The 20097-nt window shown below is 41.8% G+C and overlaps 1 long non-coding RNA gene across 6 annotated transcripts in view; it reads left to right on the forward strand.

Moving 5' to 3' along the window:
* Nucleotides 1-759: 759 nt before the first annotated feature.
* LOC107312254 (uncharacterized) overlaps nt 760-20097 on the forward strand; it is a 72221-nt gene continuing 52883 nt past the window's right edge. For 3 of the 6 annotated variants that reach the window (XR_014944288.1, XR_014944285.1, XR_014944286.1), the window contains exons 1-3: nt 768-951; nt 11236-11309; nt 12157-12241. This is a non-coding gene — a long non-coding RNA (uncharacterized LOC107312254). Of the gene's footprint in view, nt 952-6428; nt 6678-11235; nt 11310-12156; nt 12242-13064; nt 13147-20097 lie in introns of those variants that run through there. The other 3 variants (XR_014944284.1, XR_014944287.1, XR_014944283.1) reach the window with 3 other exon arrangements.

Genomic DNA, 20097 nt, shown 5'->3' on the forward strand with positions numbered 1-20097 from the left:
CAGAATCATAGAAACATTTGAGTTGGAAAGGATGACTTTTAAGGGTCATCTAGTCAAATTTACACAGTGATAGGACAAGGGAGAATGGTCTTAAACTGTGACAGGGGAGGTCTAGGTTAGATATTAGGAGGAAGTTTTTCACCCAGAGGATGGTGACACACTGGAACAGGTTGCCCAAGGAGGCTGTGGATGCCCCATACCTGCAGGCATTCAAGGCCAGGCTGGATGTGGCTCTGGGCAGCCTGGTCTGGTGGTTGGCAACCCTGCACATAGCAGGGGGTTGAAACTGGATGAGCACTGTGGTCTTTTTCAACCCAGGCCATTCTGTGATTCTATGGTGATATGAATTCCTCCTTAATGAACAGGGACACCTACAGCTCCACCAGTGCTCAAAGCCCCATTCAGTCTGAGCTTGAATGTCTCCAAGGATGAGGCATCCACCACATCTGTGGGCAACCTTTGTCATTCTGCATTTCATAGAACTGCTTAACAAGAGGGACAAAAGGAGGCCCTTAAATGTCTCTCACAAAGTGGAACCCTTCAAAGTGGTCCTAAATGGTCCTAGTTAGGTTCAAACCTCTGATGAGAATGGCAGGAAGCATCACCCTACATCTGTCTCTGACATGAGAACAAATTGCAGCCACTGCACAGCCAAATTGTCACAGCTAGTGTCTGCACGTAGCTCAGACTCAAGGAAATTTGCAATTCCAACAGCAGATGGCACAATCCTAACACTTAAATCAGTCCACAAAGCAACCGTGGGGAAATATTTCCCAGGATACAAATCTGAAAGCTCCTGGAAGAGTCCTACGGAGTAAGTCTGCTGGTTTGGCAACACAAGTCGACTGCCTTTGGAAACATTACGTTTTCTCTTCATGGGAAATTATTTATAAAAGAAATGGCATTTCTGAAACAACTTGGTAGCAGTGGAGTTTATTTCAAGGCTCTCAGGTATGGCTGTCATTTTAAATGTAATTACTATAATTACTATTTTGTTTTATTTTCCTGCATCCATGTATCACAAGGCACTATTTGAATTGTCATTATACAAAGTAGAAACAATTTATAGTGGCCACAGGTATAAAGGAATTATGTTCAGTGAAAGGGAAGTGAAACTCTACAACTATTTGATTGAACATCAATCTGTTTCCACGCAGTTCTAACCCTTTTGTGTTTCTTAGTAAACATCCAGTATCTTACAGAATTAGGCACAAGCAAAATAGCAAAATGTTTCTAATGTTTGGAATGTTGTGACCCAAGCAAGATATATCAGCTCCCAAAGCCCCAGCCCCTGAACATGTGAGTGCCGCAAACGTAGCATTTGGATTCCATTATCATCAATGGGGTTGTTAAGCAAATGTTCTTGTTTTGGCACTCATTATACAAACACATAGAATATGACCTAGAGATTTTCCCTTAATGGGCAGTATGGGAAGTCTGGACATACAATTCAGGATGACCATTTCTTGAGGTTTAAGGATTTAAGAAGAAGCAAATCCATCTTTTTGATATGCTAAGAAATTGCTAGAGGAACTGTCTGGTGGTTGGATCAGGAAACTGTGAGTCAAGGCGTCTGTTCCCCACTTTGCCAATGAATCATTTCCTCTCCTTTGAATCCCGCAAAACACCCAGACAGAATCTGTCCCCAAGTAAAACAAACCCTTTACCAGCTTCAACCCTCATGCAACTCCCAGGCTCCTGTTTGTAGTAGAAACTCTAGTGTGTGTTAGAACTGGAAAGCTTTAAACATAACTGAGACGACTGCGTTGTGGTCCCATATGTGAATTCGCCCTCCAAGATTTCACTGAGTCCAGATCTGTGCTATCAGCCTCCCTGTGACAGCACACAGAAGCAGTCACCTCAGCATGGTCTGTGTTTCTGCAGGCTTTGCAAAAGTGCAGAGAAAAATACTTTTGCAATGCTAAGAAGCTGATCATTTATATTAGCAATGTGAAAGGACTGGAGTGTCCAACTCAGCTAAGAATCTGGGTGATTTTCTTGCAGTTAGAAGGGCTGCTGTATTCAGATAGCGATTCAAACCACATATGTGATGTCTTTTTATTGGGATAGGATGAATTGTTTTCTCGAGCAGTGTATCTTTCTCTGTTGTTCATAAAAGGAAATGTCAAGCCATTTTAATCTCAACATATTGCCCCAGATCAGTGCTTGAATGGGTGATATCAACCAATGCTGCAGTCCCACTATACTCCTCTATGTCCCTGTCTCATTCCCCAGGTATCAGACCACGTTAAGCACCAACTTGTCAAGTATAACTAAAGTGTATTTGCCACTGCATTGTACTGTCAAAAACTGCAATTGCTGCTGATGTGTTTGCAGCTGTTGCACATTCCCTGACTCCACCGTGGCTTTACCGAGGACCATACAGCTTCTCAGTTTGGTAATATTTGTTCTGGAACTAGCATTTTCCCAGAGGCAGAGAACCAGTGTGATGCTTTAGTATCCAGCTCGTCTATCATCCTGTCCCACTGCTAATCAACCAAACAAAAATATGCACACTCAGAGATAACGAGGACTAAGGGTCTTGCAGTTATTTTCCACAAGGATTCCAGGCATTCTTATATTTGCAGTAATTCCCAGAAGTTTACTTCCCATCTCCTTGCACAAGAAGAGCAGCTCTCTATAACAGTCAGAGAAAATACCAGTTCTGAGTTGAATGTCGCAGCACAAAATGTCTTGAACCCTTAGTAACCAGTGGAGGAAGAGAAACAATTTCAGACGAGGAAAAAAAGAAAGAAACAATGCTTTAAACATGGAACTCTTGATGGTCTATTCTTTCCTTCCATTGTTTGTCTTAAAAACAATTAAAACATGATCCTTTTCACAAAGAAAAGAATTTTCAGTTTCATTTGCCCATTTGACTGTAAGAATTCAGTCAGTGTTGGCCTGATGCGTTCCAACTCGTGCATTTTTTTTTTCTGCTTATCTGTCATCAGAGGTTGTTGTGGTTTGGGTATGTGGAGGTAGATACACAGGCTGTAGATGTTTACATCGGATCTAACTGTTTTCAGTTCTGCTTCCTAATGTTTCTGCTGCATGGTATTTCTTATCCTCATATAGAGTAGGCGTAATGAACAGCACCCTGGCAATACTTGTGTCACCCTGCTGATAACAAGTGGTCATCAGCTCTGGTGTAGATAAATGCTTTGCAAATGCCTAAAATCAGGTGGGGGTAAGTCTTGTGCTCCAAGCTTGATGCTATAAGCCCTGATTCAACAAAGCACTTCATGATAGCAGAAAACAAAACCTAAACTGAGACACTTCTCTTGGTTGCAGCCTCAGTTACTTAAGGAATGAGCAGTAATTGAAAATCAGAGCAGTTAGACTTTCACAAGGCTCATGTTGGATTTCCACCATGTGAACTTTCTACTCCATTACAACAAAAGTTTTCTTCCTTCAGTTTCACCCCCCAAGCAGATTTATTTCCAGCCCCTCCTGGCATTTGCTCTCTCTGTCCAAGTCACACATGCTGTGACCCAAAACTGGGGCCAGCCAAGCCTGAGGCCTACTGGGCCATGCGGACTTGTGGCTTTTTGCCACTACTCTAATCCTTTTGTTTCATTTCTGTTTAGCACGAAGGTCTTCCTAGATGAAAACTTTGCTTGAGAATGTCCAGACTGCATAAATACAGAGCAGTGGGATGACAACTTCACGTTATTGGGCTTTAGTCTGTAAACAGTGCAGGGGCCAGCAGCAGGCGTATCACTGTCTCTCCCCCCAAGAGCCTCTTCGAGCTGAGCAGAGAGAGTCTATCAACAAAACATCTGACTTTTGTTTTCTCCCTTTCATGTCTTTTTCATTTTTGAGGAAACCTCAACTCACAAATTAAAACAGTGCAAGACTGTGTTGTGGTACATGCAATTAAACCAGCTAAAATTGGTGAGCAGCACGGCACTAATTACTGTTGCATCCGTTTTCAGCAAAACTAAGTGATCTTTAATGTGTTCTTATTTTTTAATGAAAGATCAGCATAAGTAATTGTACAAATATGGAGGAGTAAACCTTGCAGTTAGACTAATTATTTTTCTTTAGTCATCTTGGACCTCTGAGGCAGAGACCTAATCAACCCTTTTACAAAGAAGGAAGTTACTACACTCACCTCCAGAATGTGGCCAATGCTTTTGCTGGAAATAATAAATGAGAATAGTGATCTTATTATTGATGTGCTTATGGTGTGAAGATGTCAGAGGAGATGTCAAATACTCAAATCAAATAGACGTGCCTTGTCTATACGTGTCCATTGAGAAGCAGAGAAATACGATTACTGAATTGAAAGCAAGAATTGCTGCAACCCTACAGGTGCTCAGTGCACAGATTAAGTGGAAATTGATAACACTGGCAATACAGGAACACAAACATGATGCTTTTTTTCCCTCTATTTCAACAATTCAGATTCTATTCCCTGCTGATCAATAAGATCAGTGGAGATGTAATACTTAGTGTTGCACAAAACAGGTACTGTTAGTTGGTAGAATCATAGAATCACAGACTCATCAAGGTTGGAAAAGAAAGGTCTCCAAGACTATCTATTGTAACCATCCACCTACCACCAGTGTTACCCACTAACCATGTCCCTAAGTACCACATCTACAAATTTCTTAAACTGTGGGTGCCTGAAACTATTCTTCGTTTCACACAACTAATTAACTAATAAAACAAATACACAAATTAAGCTCATTAGTAGCTACATGGCTGTAATTAAGAATTAAATTTAATTCCAGTGGCTGTGATTTCCATGGCCAAGGTGACTGTATTAAAGAACTGAGTAGGGTTGGGTCAGCATTACCAAAAATAATGCTCAGCGATTTTCTGGTATAAAATATATTATTTTCCATAACTCCAGGTCAGACTTTCATTTCCTTGTATCAAGTACTTAATGCTACATTCACAAGTGCATTTTCACTTGGTTGTACTCTGGTATTTTCTATAAAATGAATGGCTGCATATGTCCATGTACAAAAATTCACATCACCATTTCACCCCATTTGCACTCAGCAGCTCCACACATCACGTTTGATTAGTAGATTTTTATATAATTAGGAATTAATATTTTACTTTATTAATGTGACAGTTGCAGTAAATTGCAGGCTGGAAAACAGATGTGTTGTATCTCTGTGTTAACAACTTTCTGAAACGCTCAGTGGTAATGTAAATAAATGCTTTTTGGTTTCTCAGAATAGGAGGCTCTTTCAGCTGGAGGCAGAAGTGCTTCTATAGGGCTGCTGAGAAGTGTTCGTTTAAACTCTTTGACAATTTCTCAGTAAGAAATGAGAGAATTAGATGATCTATGTTTTCTTTATGTATTTTTTCTTCTATTAAGTTTTGTATAAATTAAAATAGCACTGTACAATTACCAGTCTTAGCCTGCTCTAACCTGAATAACTTTCCATTATTCTAAAGCCATATCAAGGTCAATTTGCCTGCAGTTCACGTTTCTGATTTTTAAGTAATCACAATATAATGAGTAATTAAGAACTACAAGCCTTGTGAAAAAAAGATCTACAAATTCCATACAAGTATTAAACACCCTGCTTGCATAATTCCCCAGGTTTCACAATTCTCGAGCATTTCTCCTTTATGTAAGACAACAACTGAGTCAGAGACCTCGACACATTCTGTTACAAGCTCGTTTGGTGCATAGTCCCTGTTTGCTTTCTGACCACAGTCGTAAGGCAATCTACATCCAATTAAATCTCTCAGCCTGCAGATCAGATATTCATTACACGCCCCTGATGACTGCATGCCGCGTAGTTGCAAAACGTCTTGGTAAATCTTATTTGAATGGATGAGTTGTTGAGTTAAAAAGTGATGTAAAGTGTAGTCCTGCCCTTCCATCTGCTATGCTTCATGGCACGCTTTGGAGAATTATCTGCTGGGGAGATGAGGCTCAGCTTTCCCCATAGCACCTAAGTGGTAGTGACTGAGAATTTGGGGTCACACTCAGACTCAGTAGTTATTGTACAAGCAAGGTGCCAGCTGAGGTAGCCAGAATTTAGGCAGTTTATACTGAAGCCAGTATTCCCTTGACATTCATTTCAGTTTTATTTATCTTGTGGGTAATAAGGCTTCTGCCCAGAGAAGGGAATGATTACAAAATCCCAGAATAAGGCCTTGTGCATGGCAGCGGCCATAGATACAGGGAAAGCATGGTTTTGTGTGAGTTTATGATGCATGCATTGGCTGTAAAACTTACATTTCCATGAGCATCGGTGCGCTGCAATGCCATTGATAACCGGTATGTCTGATGCAGAGATCATGTGAAACTTTTTGTTTCGATGATACTATAGAGGTGGGAGTGAGCTTTGAGTGAAGTAACCTTGCTTCTTCATGCAAGGTGAAATCACAGGGTCCGGTAAATTGCCTGCACCAGATTTCTGCATTACATAAAATCTCATCTCTGTCATTCTCAGTACATTTCCAATGGAAGTGAAGATCATGCTCACTGACCTGCCTTTGGGTGTGAACTGCGTTGAAAGCAATTGCAGCTGTTGATGATGATCCCTGAAAAACCTGTCCCTCACTTTTCACTTTTCACAAGAGCAAGCAGATAAAGGCAACGATTTGGGCTTCCCATCCAGAGTCTGCAGGAGTGCTGAACCAGCAAGTACCCATGATAGTGTAACTGATCTCCAGCTCAATTCATTAAAGACACGTTTACTGTTAAGTACATCCCCTCTTGGGTTTTTTTTTTACTGTTGTGGGTTTTTTTTTGTCTTTTTGTTTGTTTGTGTGGACAACAAGGGACTGAAATCCAGAGGGTAATTTCAGCTTTGTTTCTGCAGGAATTAGTCCACAAGAGACTGTGCCACACAGCTTAGATAATTCCTCTCTCAACGCATTCTCTTTCAGCATCCATGTGGGAAGCCAGAAAAATGGGAAGTGCTCATAGGTTTGCTGGTAGGGCTCCCCTTCATAAACTGCTCCTTCATTCTAGCAAGCTTAAAAGGAATGGGAAATCAGCTTTGCAATTGAGTTCACCCCTCCTCAGAGATGGGGCACAGAAAAACGGATCCCTCTTTCCACCACCGGAAAGAAAAACACAATTCTTAGCAATGAGAAAAATAATGAGGGAGAAGCCCCTTATCTACTCCAGCATAACTGAGTGGGTCAGATCCTTCAGTCAGGTGTTGCAACTAAAAACCTGCTTTGGAAACAGCGAATCTATTTGCAGATCTGGGTTGAGTCTGGACAAAAATGTTTACCTTCAAAGTGCAGGAATACTTCTTGAAAGTATTACTTTGCTGTTTCTTCTTGGTATTGGCCAACCATAACTCTTCACCTTTCGTTATAAAAAGCCATTTTGGATCTTGAAATTTACAAAATTTACCATAGAAAGCTTTTTTGAGGGCTAAGTTCCGACTCCCCCAAAAGTCTTGAAACATTTGGTTGTAGATTAAAAATATTTTAGATGATGACAAAAGTCATTTTGTTCTGCAGAAGGCCCCTTGTTACTCTTTTGTTGTTGTTGGTTTTGGTTCAACGCAAGCCAAGTCTTCCACTGTAGTCGTTTGTCCTACTTGTCAATAAACAGGAAACGTTTTCTTTTAATACTCATCAATATGAGACAGACGAAAAGTTGCAGAACACCCCCACAATTAAAAAGAGGAATGAATTGCCTCACAGTCAGAAAGGTTGAAGAAGACCTCACTTGTTTTCCTCTTACAAATAGTGTGAAGTGAAATCAGGAAATGAGAATCTGAGAGAGAAGCGGCTGAGGTCCTGATTTTATTTCCCTGAAGTTACTAACTTTAAGCAATGCAGGACCCATGTGTGTGAGTGAGCTCATTTATGAAAGGAAGGGGCATGGGATTTGTCCATAATGATGGTAAAGAAACAGATTTAAATAGGAGTTATTTAGTGAAGAGCCACATAGAGCTTCAATGAAACTCCCAGACAGATACTGCAGAGTCCCAAAACCTCACTCCCACCTGAGAGAGAGAAGGAGGCTGTGGCACCTGCGCACACAAAGTGGAAGTTTTACTTACTTGAATCTTTGGGTGTTGTGCTCTTCTGTGAGCTGCTGGTGGACATCCCTCGGCAGTCAGGAAGGCATTCACTGGATACAGTCCTGCCCACATTTAGACATCCACTTCATGCTGCATCACCTTTCCATCCCTTTCCATCACATTCATGTGCTCATCTGCTAATCCTTGCCAATGCTACCGACCTCGTTGTCCATTGCAAAGAAGTCAGTACTTCAGCAGTTCACTACCTGCTTGATGGCTAGCTTGGGGAATAGGGAGTACAAGGCACTATACAGCATGGAAATCAACACTGGCACAAATAAGAGTAGTAGTCTGATTGATTGTTTCTTTATAATACTCTTTAATAATACCAATATAGCACTTTCTAGGGATCCATTCTTTTTCTGCTCGCCTTTTTAAATTCACAACATTTTTGAAATGCAAATTTCAATTCAGGAAACACTTTTATTTCTTCAAGGACTTTTAACATGCTGTAACCTGTGGGAAAATGGTGGGGGTGGGGAGGTGGGAGGGTGGGGGGGGTGGAAGGAGAATCCATTTACATTTTGCTTGTAGAACTGAGAGGATAAAAACTGCAAACTGACCCAGGGCAGGAATGAGCGATGGCCAACCTGTGGGGCTCTGTACACTTTGCAAGTATAATTGCATCCTCTGTTAGTAGTGCTGCTGCTCAGTGTAACGTCTACACTGTAGATGTTCTGTATAGCAAAGGAAAAATCACAGCAGCCCCGGTGTTGCTTTGCTTAAACCAGAAGCTTTGCACTGATACCCTGCAAATGGCAATGCTGCTCTCCTAAAGCAAGCTTGCCAAGGCTGGGAGTGCCAGCTTTTCTGAGAGCTGAGTAAGTTTTGCCCTTTCATCCCACCTTGGCTGCATGTTGTAAAAATGCAGATGCCTTGGAAATTGCCTCCAGGTGTTGAGTGATCTGAATTTCACCAAAAAAACCCCTAAACCTTAATCTAAGATAGATGACCTTGTTTTCAGCAGAGGATCTTTCTGCATGTGGAAGAGGACTGGAAAGGGTCTTTCCTGCATTACCTTGTTGCAGCTGTAGTGCTTCTTTTGGTGGTCTCTGACAATCCTCAAGTCAAATGCACCTTAGAGCGCAAGGCTGGTTTGGGTGTTTTGAGGAGATACATGTAAATTAACAGAAAACTCTCCAGTCCCAGCACTTTTTGATGACTTAGTCCTGGCACCACAGTGCTCAGTGTGGAGGATAATAGCTGTTTTTGAGGAATGCAGAGTTCATAAAGTGATACGGTGTCTCCCCACAGCAAACAGCAACAGAGGCTTGCCCTTTGGCTCTCCGTTTTCTTTGTGAAGCAAAAGCACTTAGCTTTTCTGTCTCAATTTCTTCAACTAGAAAAATAAAAGACAGTGTTATTTAGTTTTCTCTTGGGAGCGCTGTGCTGGTTGATTTATTAACGCTGATGAAGTCTGGGTCTTTATGTAGAGGCTTGCTCAAATGCATGGGTTTCTAATCTTTTGGCTTGTCTGGGAGACATTGAGTGAAGTGAATTTTATATTTGGACCAAATGTAAAATATAGTTAATGTCTGTAAGTATCAAAACTTCTTTATATATATATGTATTATTAAAACATTAAAAAAGAGGGCAGCAAAAACCAGAAACTGGTGGGGTATTTGGCTGTGTTTTAGTGAAACTAATGTAGTAGTGCCTGCTTTGATAGAAGTGGATGTAGTTCTCAGTGAGTTGTTAGGGTGTTGGTCAGAGATATTTGATCTAATTTTACCCTTCCTGTGCTTCATCTTTGATAACAGTTGCTTACAAATGCCAAAAAGCACGAATAAGGCGTGATTGTGAAGCAAGGGATATTTGGGCCTCATGAAAATCTGGTTAAGAGACATTGTCAGATTTTTCTTTGAGTTGAATCTCTGACTGCAACCTGATGTGTTCCATTAGAAAATTCACGTGTAACGTATTTATGTCAACTGAAGATGGAGTCCCAAATATACCCCAAAATTCATCATTGTTTTTGCAGCCTTGAAACTTGTCCTCAGATTCTTATTATTGAAATGGAAAGCATGGCTGCATATTTTTCTCTGTTCACAGGACTGTGTTTAGTCAGTACATCACAGTGCGTGCAATCATTTGCCATCACTTCACCGTGACATAATTTTAGTTTCATTTTAAGCGCTGTCATGGTTTGGAACACAGCATAGATAAGTTGATTTTCACCTTGAAGATGCATGCTTGGCTCATTTGAATGAGCAGTCGAACCCACGAAAAATACTAAATCTGTGAGCTATTGCAAAACTAATTAAAAACACATTGCAAATCATTTTATGCTTTTGGTGAGCTTTTTGAGACACTGAAAATGACAAAATTTGCCAACAGTACGTGAGTATTCTGGATATTTCTTTTGCACTGAATGTATTAACTTATGAAATTTACTTCTCAGAAAAGGTGGTCAGGCACTGGAATGGACTGCCCAGGGAGGTAGTGGAGTCACCGACCCTGGGGGTGTTCAAGGAACGACTGGATGTTGTGTTGAGGGACATGGTTTAGTGGGTGCTATTGGTAATAGGTGAAGGGTTGGACTGGGTGATCCTTTAGGTCTTTTCCAACCATGGTGATTCTATGATTCTATGAAATAATTCCATGTAACAGCAGCCATGCAATACTTACTGTGGTCCCAGGTTCAGTAGTGCTGGAAACCACACACTGTAGATGTGGTTTCACTGTAGGTTTAGGGAATGGCAAAACTGTAGTCAGGCTATATGGGAATGTTTTTCCCCCAGTATAAAGTGCCCAAGGATTACTATCTGTTTAATATTTGGGAGGCAAGAAACACTTCCAGCATTTGGAAAGAACAAAGAACATCCTTTTGGGATAGCTGAGATGAGATGCTAAATCTTCCAACACACTTCCACTTCTTCTTCTCCTATTACAGCAGACACTGAGGGTAGCAGTTGGGTCCTTGTACATCACCACCATCAGGAACAAAACACATTAACTGGATGTTGCTAATGAGCAGTGAGTGAGCACTGGAATAGGAAGCTGTGTTGACATTTGAAAGATCCCAGTTACGAGGTTCCGTGTTGCCTAATTGCGAGGGCTGTGTGGGAAGCGCTACTTCGGTGTCTCTGTCTAGTATGGACATGACCGGCAGGAATACTCTACCCCTGTGGAATGTCAGTTACTGGAGGAAACAATTATCCTTTCTGAATATTCAGAATATGTCAGAACGTTCTTCCCTTTTCCCTTTTAGGGCTCATCAAAGCTGTTGAGTGTGTCAACATCATTCCACCTACTTGGAGGTGCTCTGGAATATCTGATTCACAGGTATTTTGCTTGTTTGGCATTGAGCCTTGTGCAGCCAGTGCTGTCTTGAGCCTTTGCAAGTAATTCAGGTGAAAATGGAGTTTGCCAACAAAGGGGTGAGCATCCAGGCCTGGCAGTGGAAAAAAGGAGCTGGGAGGTAGGAAGGGAAGAGGTGGGATGGGCAGACAGGAGTGGCAGGCAGGGAGCTGAGGGCATCAAGCTTGCTGCTTCCACCAAGACACAAGGTTGGAGGCAGCAATTGCTGATGTTGCTTTCAGAAGTGACCACACAAACTCACTTGTGATAGGAGCACCCTATCACACACACCCAGACCTCTGGCATAATCTAAGCAGGTAACATGGCCAAGGTTGTTTTACTGCCTTTAGCACCCTGCCAAGCATGGCACAGCATTCAGTGCCAGTGCTCCACTGACCGCGAGGAGAGAAATAAAGCATGTAGGCTGGTTTATCATATCCAAAGGCTGAAAGGGTACTTTACTTCTTAGACCAAAATAATGCAAGGTTCTATTTCTTGGGCCTTGAGGCCTTCTGGCACTGTCTAGTTGTCAAATACGTAACATTTCCTTCCTCTCCAAAACAGGCTGCCCATATCCAAATTGCCTGTAGCCCTGGACTATGCTCATTCCCAAAGAATGTGCCTGGGTGAAGGCTAGCTGGCCTAGGACAACAGCACGTGGGGGTCTTCTTTATGAATTTAACAATGCAGGCAATCAGGTTCTGGGCCTGGGTTCTGGCATTCATTTACTAGCAGAAGTATAGCCAGTGAGTAGTAACAAAAGGATCACCCAGTCAACTTGTCTGATTGCATATCGTGGGTTATTATGTCTCACCTTGCTTCTCTTTCATAGGGGTTTGCCTAGAGCATCTCTACTAGGAAGACATCCAATCTTGATCTGAAAACATCAAGAGACAGAGAATCCGACTCTTCTTTTGGTAAGTAGTTCCCAGGATTAATTGCTCTTACTATTAATAATGCATGCCTGGGTTTCTCTGTATGAATTTGTTTGGCTTCAGCTTCTAGCTGTTGATTCCTGCTATACTTTCTCCACTAGATGAAGGAGATCTTTTGCATATGCTATTATCTTCTTGTGGTGGTACCTGTACACTTTAATCAAGTCACGTCTCCATCTTTTTGATAAAATGAGCAGAGAGATCCCTTCCAGGCTTTCACTGGAGAGAGGCATTTTCTCTCATCCTCTCTCTTGTCTAATCTACAACTTTTCCCACTTTAAACACAGGCACCAGAACTTTTTACACTATGCCAGTATTAGGCTTACTAGAGCAGTGGAGAGAGATAAGATCAGCTCCCCACTCCTACTCAGTGCTTCCTTGTTTATACATCCATGAATCACATTATCTCCTTTTGCTTTACACTGAGAGCTCATGTTGCTGCTCTTAAATCCAGTCTGCAGTCCTTGATTTCCAGGTCTGCAAAGGGTAAAATCCACACTGCTCTAATTCTTTTCTCAAACACGAGATTCCCAGAGAGCTGGTGGATCCCCCATCCTTGGGGACACCAAAGGTCAGGCTGGATGGGGCTCTGAGCACTGATGGTGCTGTAGGTGTCCCTGTTCAGTGCAGGGGAGGGGGACCTGATGGCCTTGAAGGGTCCCTTCCAACTGAAACAATTCTATGATATCCTTACTGCTGTAACCAGTGAACGCGTTGCCTCCTCCCCACTGCTACTGACAGCGCTTTCTCATCTTTAAAAAAAAAAAAAGAAGAATAGATCAAGTCTAACCTGTCTTTCCAACAGAGATTTTATGCTCATTAAAATCTGAGAACTATGGCAAGGATTTCAGCTCGATAGGCAGAAAGTATCTCATTCATCCCAAAGGTAAGTGTAGTCTACATGTCTAAGCCAGCATTATGATTTTTCTTTTAAAACAAAATCACAGCTACTCTTTGAAGGGCTGTGATTGTGCAATCACCAGGGCAAGAAAAGACACAAAGCAAACTGATCTGACACATGGTTTGTTTTAAGAGATGTAGAATGAAATAACAGACCTGAAACATCTCTGTTTGTGATCCTTAACATCTTTGTTCTTGTTGATTCTGATCTTGTTGATCCTCTGCTCAGGAAAATGTTTTAGGATTTGTCATGTGCTGATATTTTGTGTTGGTGATTCTTTCCATGTAAAGGGGAGGTTGCATTGATGCCATAACACTTAGAAATCAGTACTGTGGGCTTTTTAACAGGGGACAAGCCTCTAAATATCTACAGGCATTTGTGGCTAGCCAAGAATTACAGTGTGAAACCACCTGTAATACATAGAGATGCATGAAAGAGGAAAGTACATTGAAGCTGATGTGAAGCTGCCGATTACTCTGAACAACGCACTTCATATTACAGCCCAAGAGCTCACAAGCTCTGCCATTAAACAGGCCTTGATCACTCTGAGCAATGATGACATTTGCCCCTGAAACGACTCTGAGAGACTGATCAAGGATGATGTAGTTGCTATTGTCAGATGTTTACCCCCCAGATTATACGGTTATTATTCCCAAGGAGTTGGGGGGGTACACCCCACAGCTCTCAGGAAGAGGGATGGCTTACCTGGACACGTACTCTTGGTGAGGGTTCAGCACAATGTGAGGATGCCCGTGGGAACCTGTACCTCTGCAATATGCATTTTAGCGTGGTTTATTTGTGCTGTCCCCATAACACACCCATTGCTGTGGGATGTGGATGCCTTTCAGTGATGTACTAAATGAATAATCTACTTGTCATGCGTGTTTCTGACTCAGTTTTGCAGTCGAAAAGGAAAAGTCATCCCTCCCTGATGGCACATTGCTGCGTGGACACTCTACACTCACTATAAAACAACCAAGTAACGTCAATTCTGGTTTAAACAAACATAATTAAACAGCATAGACATGAAAATCTCTGTTAATAATAATTTGGCCACAAGGTATACCATAAGCAAAGCGTGGATTTCTTCTGTCAGTGCAGTTGTAGCTGTCCTGGTGGCTGGGTGGCAGTGAGGTGTGTTGGCCGTGGGAAACCTCACCTGAGGTGTTCCCAGGCAGAAGAGTGAAATGAGCCTGAGGATCTGTTGGGACACTGGTCATAAACCTCACTGTGCCAGATGTTACCTTCTAAAGTGTTGGTGTCTGCTCAGGGTTTGGAAAACAGTTGGAAAACTTGGTCATATTCCTCAGTTGCTTAAAAAAATTGTTATTTTATAATTCCTCTACTGAAAGTGGCACCAAAACAGTCAGCGGCAAAATATCAGCTGCCAGTCCCAGACGTGGCCAGGGAGCTGGGGTGGGTTTTCTGTAAAGGGAGAGAATAGAAAAAAAGTGGCCAGCAGAGGTCAGATGCGGTTTTGAACTCTCTGAGAGCAGAAGGTATCCAGAGATATTCACAGGGCTTTGTACTGTCTATTAGCATTCAGGATGGAGTGTTGTTCGGTGTTTGTCTGCAGAGCAGGGCTGCCTGTCCCTGAGCCGTTTCGCTTTACTGACAGCTGTGATTATATTTCCACCATTATGGTGTTTTCTGTGTTTCACTTCTTAAGTACATTTTGTAATGTTAAATCTCATACTGTAGTTGAGAGATGACAAATAGGCTGTGTGGAAAGTCATAAATAATAAACAACTTATAGAAGGTTCCCTCTCTTATTCCCTCATTCTTTCTCTCTTTCTTTCATTCTCTTTCTTCTTTTCTTTCTTTCCTTCTGTATTATGAACTCGGGTACAGTGGATGACAGTTACACCCACAGATTCACCCTCCCTAAAACCATTCACAGTTAGACTTGCCACTGCATGTTGCTCTCCTTTCCGAAGCTGAACAAATTGCACAAAAAGAGCTGAAAAACTTATGCTTCCTTTCAAGAGTTCTCCATCTGGCCCTGTAGCCAAGGCTGAGTTATTCTCAATTTAGGCATTCTGCAGACAGGGAGAACAGCACACATTGCACAGAGGTGGGAAACTCAGGTGGGCTATTTGCAGGTGATAAATGATGCTGTGAGTGTCCTAACAGGAAAGATATTTGTTCAAACTGGCCTTCCCCACTAAACCATGTTCTGTTGGTGTTACACAGTTTCCTGATGGACCAACGCACGTGTCCTAAAGAACTAGAGGAATTAAGAGGAATTAATCTGGATTATTAGACTTCCTAGGACATGTTTTTCTGCTACAGGTTTCAAAGCAGCAGAGAAAGAGTATTCAGAGTTGAATGTCTCAGAAAGTAAGGTTCAGTATCTAGGAATTATGGAGCCCCTGCAAGGTCAAGGGGAGAGAGAAAGGAAAAGGCAAGACCAGTTAGTTCCCAGTGGACTAATTAGCAGCTCTTGTAGGGAGCTCAAAGAGGAAAAACAGGTCATTCTCGCTTGCAAAGGAATTGTCATTCCTCTGAAAATGTTATATATACACATGGAATAGAGTACCGTCCACAGGCCTCAAAATACTTTGGGAGTACTTAGTGAAAGTGAGCAGGAGACCAAACAGACATCATAGAACAAACAAACAAATACACTTGGTCACTGAAGATACCTTAGCATATTTTCTGTCAGAAGAGAGGCAATATTGTGGGGATGCAAAGTAAATTCAACTGTCTTTCTAGAATCCCTTTGCAGATGGAGGGTAATAAAAAGAATTCTCTCCTCTTCCTTGCATGGTTTAGGGTTGCTGCACACTGTTTGAACAGCTGCACTTGCAGCCACCTTCAGGGATGGGACAAGTCAGCGGAGCAGGAAGCAATCCAAGTATAGATCATTCAAAAGTGACGGAAGGGATGAGCTATTGGTTTTCCTGACTGATAAATCCTTGTTTCTGTTTGGGATCTTGAACTTGCTGTCGTGACTGAGGAGTTTCAGCAACTTACGACAGTGCTCAGCACATTTGTCATACAGCAAAAAAGCTCCTTCCTAGCCAGGTTCAAATTTCCTCTTATCCAAATCTCTGCCTTTAAGCTCCCAGTGGACATGTCTCATGGAGCAAACTCCACTGCTCTGTGGCTTGGGTGACTTGCTAGTTGCTGATTCCCTTCAGGTTCCTAACTGGGGAGTTCCTATTTCAGCGACGTTAGTGTGAATTCGTGTCTGCACAAATAGTGTCACAGAATGATAGAACAGAATCATATAAGTTGGAAAAGACTACTTAGATCATCTAGTCCAACCATCAACCCATCCCCACCATGCTCACAGAACCGTGTGGCATAACTTCTTGTACACAGCAAGGGGACATAGCATGTGAGTATTCTTCCCCTTGTTACCACTCAGTAAATGCACGACATACAGCCTTGGAGGACTTGCATAGGATAAAAGCTGAATATTTGTAATTTTCCCACATATTTAGCAGTCTTAAAGATGTAATGTTCAAAGTCATTATTTATTGCCTCAAGTGATTCAAGAAAGCAGGAATTCTTCCACAAGAGGGAAGCTGTTTCAGTCTACCATCATGTTGCTGCATGACTGAAGTCAGGGTAATTCCCCACACAGCAAGCACCCCCCACATCAAGTACTCTTGCAGAGGGAACTCCAAAACACACTGCTTATTCTCTGCAGGCAATCTTACTGATAGACTGCAAATATCTCTATGGAGCCGTGTTTTAATTAGATCTGTAACTGGCGCATGACAGCAAATTTTGGCATGTTGGGTTGGATCTGCTGTGGTGCTGCCCACATTGCCTCAAATGATTCTATGATTCTAAAGGTGAATGTTAAAATTAGATAAGAAGTTTATTGCCCAGAAAAGCAGCTGATATTTAGGTAGTAAATGTTACATATCTGAATTTAAGCAGAATGAGACCTGTCTCTGTCTCTTAGTCCTTCTTGGAAGCAGTGGCACAGCTCCCAGGGATGACTTAAATGCACTAAGAGCTCTCCAGGGCAGGTAGTGAGTTTTTGGAGCCACATAGATATCTATCTACAGGAGCACATGGCAAGTCCAGCACTTGAACACACCGACAGATTTTTCCCTGGGTTTCTGAGTTTTGGAGCATGTTTTATTCTCAGAGATTAAAAAATAAGAAAAGGAAATCCACATTGCTTAGAAAGGAGTATTTATGACTGTTGCAGTATTTCCTTCAGCTTACCTATTGAAGGCCAGCAGACAGAACAGTCCTAGATTGGAGCAGTCCTACTGGTTCTTCCCCTCTGCTTCTCCTCACTCATCTCCAGGAGTCAACCACAGACCTTCCCAGTTCCCCCAGTGCACATCTGAAAAGCTAGTTGCACCAGTCAGTAGACACCTCTTCTGTCAATGCCTGTTTTAAAACCAAAGTGTTCATCAATTCTCTCTGGCTGGTCCCTTGCCATTACATTTTCCTTCCTCCTAGAAATCTAACTCAAAATAGAGGCTAAAAAAACGGCAAAGGTTGTCCAACCCCTTCCTCTCACCCCCTGCATTTACATTTATAGAGTGAGTCACTGTGTTGAGAGTTTGTAGGCTCTAGGATAACCTCCAGGACCTGAGGGAACTGCACAGACCCCCCCCAGGAGAAAGGTAAGCTGGAGGACTGACATCACATCACCACGTTTGTTGTCTTTCCAGGGCAATATAGGCTATTGAATCCTGGTTTTAAAGCAGTCACCTAGAAACCTGGAGAAACATTTTTTTTTCTTTAAACACGTTGGTCAGGTATAAGTTGAATTTCCCACATATACAGTGAACATTCTTTCAGGATAAAGAAAATGAGAATGCTTAGCCTGCACAGGAAGATGTGCTGAGAAAGCTTTATCCCAAAACATTGTCTGAAGGCCACCTAAAAAAGAGCAAAGTTCTAGTTCCAAGAAAAGCGTTAGAATAACAGTACAGCTGTGCAGTCTGTTTTACTGCGTATTTCACATATATTCAAAGTCTGTGCCAACCTAACAAGTCTTCAAAGACTTCAAAGCCGTTTGCGGTGAGCTACATTGAGTACTGGCAATATAGATAGTATGGATATCTAGATTCTGGCACCATCATTTGGATACTAAATCTAAATGAAAGTTCTAAATCAAAATCCTTGAGTTGATCTTGGTCATATTTCAGAGATGTCTTAAAATCTGCATCTGGGTTCTGATCCGAAGTGTACCACCATGCTCCCATTGTAAACGCCACATGCACCAAGGTGTATGTCATGATTTAAACAGCAGTTGGGAAGGAAAGAAGAGGGTGTTTTTCAAATGGCTAACATAGATAAATACACACTTTCTATGTACAGGTAAATCCTTTTATCCTATTGAGCAATGTTATATTTATGTAACAACTAAAAGGTTATTTTGCATCATAAAAGAGGGCTAAAAAGGCAAAACCAAACAGAGCTGACCATAGCTGAAAAACAGGAAAGCCACTAGGAAAAGAGAAAAAAGGAATTCTGGTTGTTTTACATAACAGATGGCAGCATAACAGAAAGCAGCTGATGCTGGTCGCCTAAGGGAATTTTCCTGTGTCAGAAAAAAAATAACATTTAGGATATACAGAAACAACCCCCCCCATTAAATGAGTTTCATAAAAAGAGTGTTTTATTTACATATACATGTATGGGCATAGATATATAGCTGCACATGAACTTGTGCATAGTTATGTAGATATCTGTGTTTGGAAGGAAAAGGGGCTAAGAAAAATGACAGTGATAATTTTCTTACCTGCTTCACAGTGTTTACTGCTCCTTTCTTCAGAGCACCTCATTGCTTTTAGTGTCTCTAAAGATCAACCTGGGAACAAGGAAGAAGAGAGGAATAAGACAGAACATGAAGGCACGTGACTTGATTCACCTCTCCAGGAGGTTTCACAGGGCTAAGTATCATAGAAACTGGCTTGGATATCTGATCTACAGTGTACAAAGGAAGATACGTCACAGCAAGAAAGCCCGAAAAAGGACAGCACAGAAGAGAGAAAGACAAGAAAATATCTTTCAGCAGCATGTACTACTACTGCTTAGAGCCTGATGGGCTCAAGTCATTTGAGGATGCACACATACAAACGTTTGCCCCGTGTATGCAAGGGCTTCTTGTACTGCCCTTTGGAGTATAAAGGAGAAATAACTGCTGAGAAGTGCCTCTTGTCTCAGCCCAGAGCATACGTCTAGTAGGATGGTAAATAATGATGATTTCTCCTGAGTACATCGCAATTATTATTAACTGGATTTGTTATTCACTAAAAGCTACATGAAGGAATTTTTCAAGCATTGGCCTAAATCCACTGTTGATGAAATCAGTGTGATATTTTTTTCCTCCATGGATTTGGATGGTAGCATAGGATCATAGAATGTTTTGGGTTGGAAGGGACCTTTAAGATCATGTAGTTCCAACCCCCTGCTATAGGCAGGAACACCTCCCTCTAGACAAGGTTGCTCACAGCCCCATCCACCCTGGCCTTGAATGCTTCCAGGGAGGGGGCATCCACAGCCTCTCTGGACAACCTGTTCCAGTGTCTCACCACTCTCACAGGAAAGGAAAGGATTTCTTCCAGATATGCAGTCAAATTAAGCCCTAAAGCTTTTGGAGAAAATAAAAATAAAACAAAACCCACAAAAAACATCCAAAGAAGAATTTTTACCTTATTGAGAATTATATTTCTTTGAAGAAAGGTGATGTTTTAACAGCCTGAGAAGAAAACCAATGGGATCAGAATAAAAATCTTGATATCAGCACTCCTAAGTGGAAATTCCACCTGTCTCAAGAAGCAGCCTGTGGAACGCCCTACTCAAAACTGTTTAATTTACAGGAGAGTTTTCAGCTCAGTGACTTTCATCCCAGATCTTATCCATTGCCAAGATAAGGGAAGGACACAGGCGGGTGTTGTGGCTGGCTATTTCCAAGTAGAAAGGATGTAGCAGAGCAGAAAACAACTGTTTTGTG

This window comes from Coturnix japonica, chromosome 3, assembly GCF_054131305.1.
Source record: "Coturnix japonica strain WE chromosome 3, WE-NBRP24, whole genome shotgun sequence".
Lineage (NCBI taxonomy): Eukaryota > Metazoa > Chordata > Aves > Galliformes > Phasianidae > Coturnix > Coturnix japonica.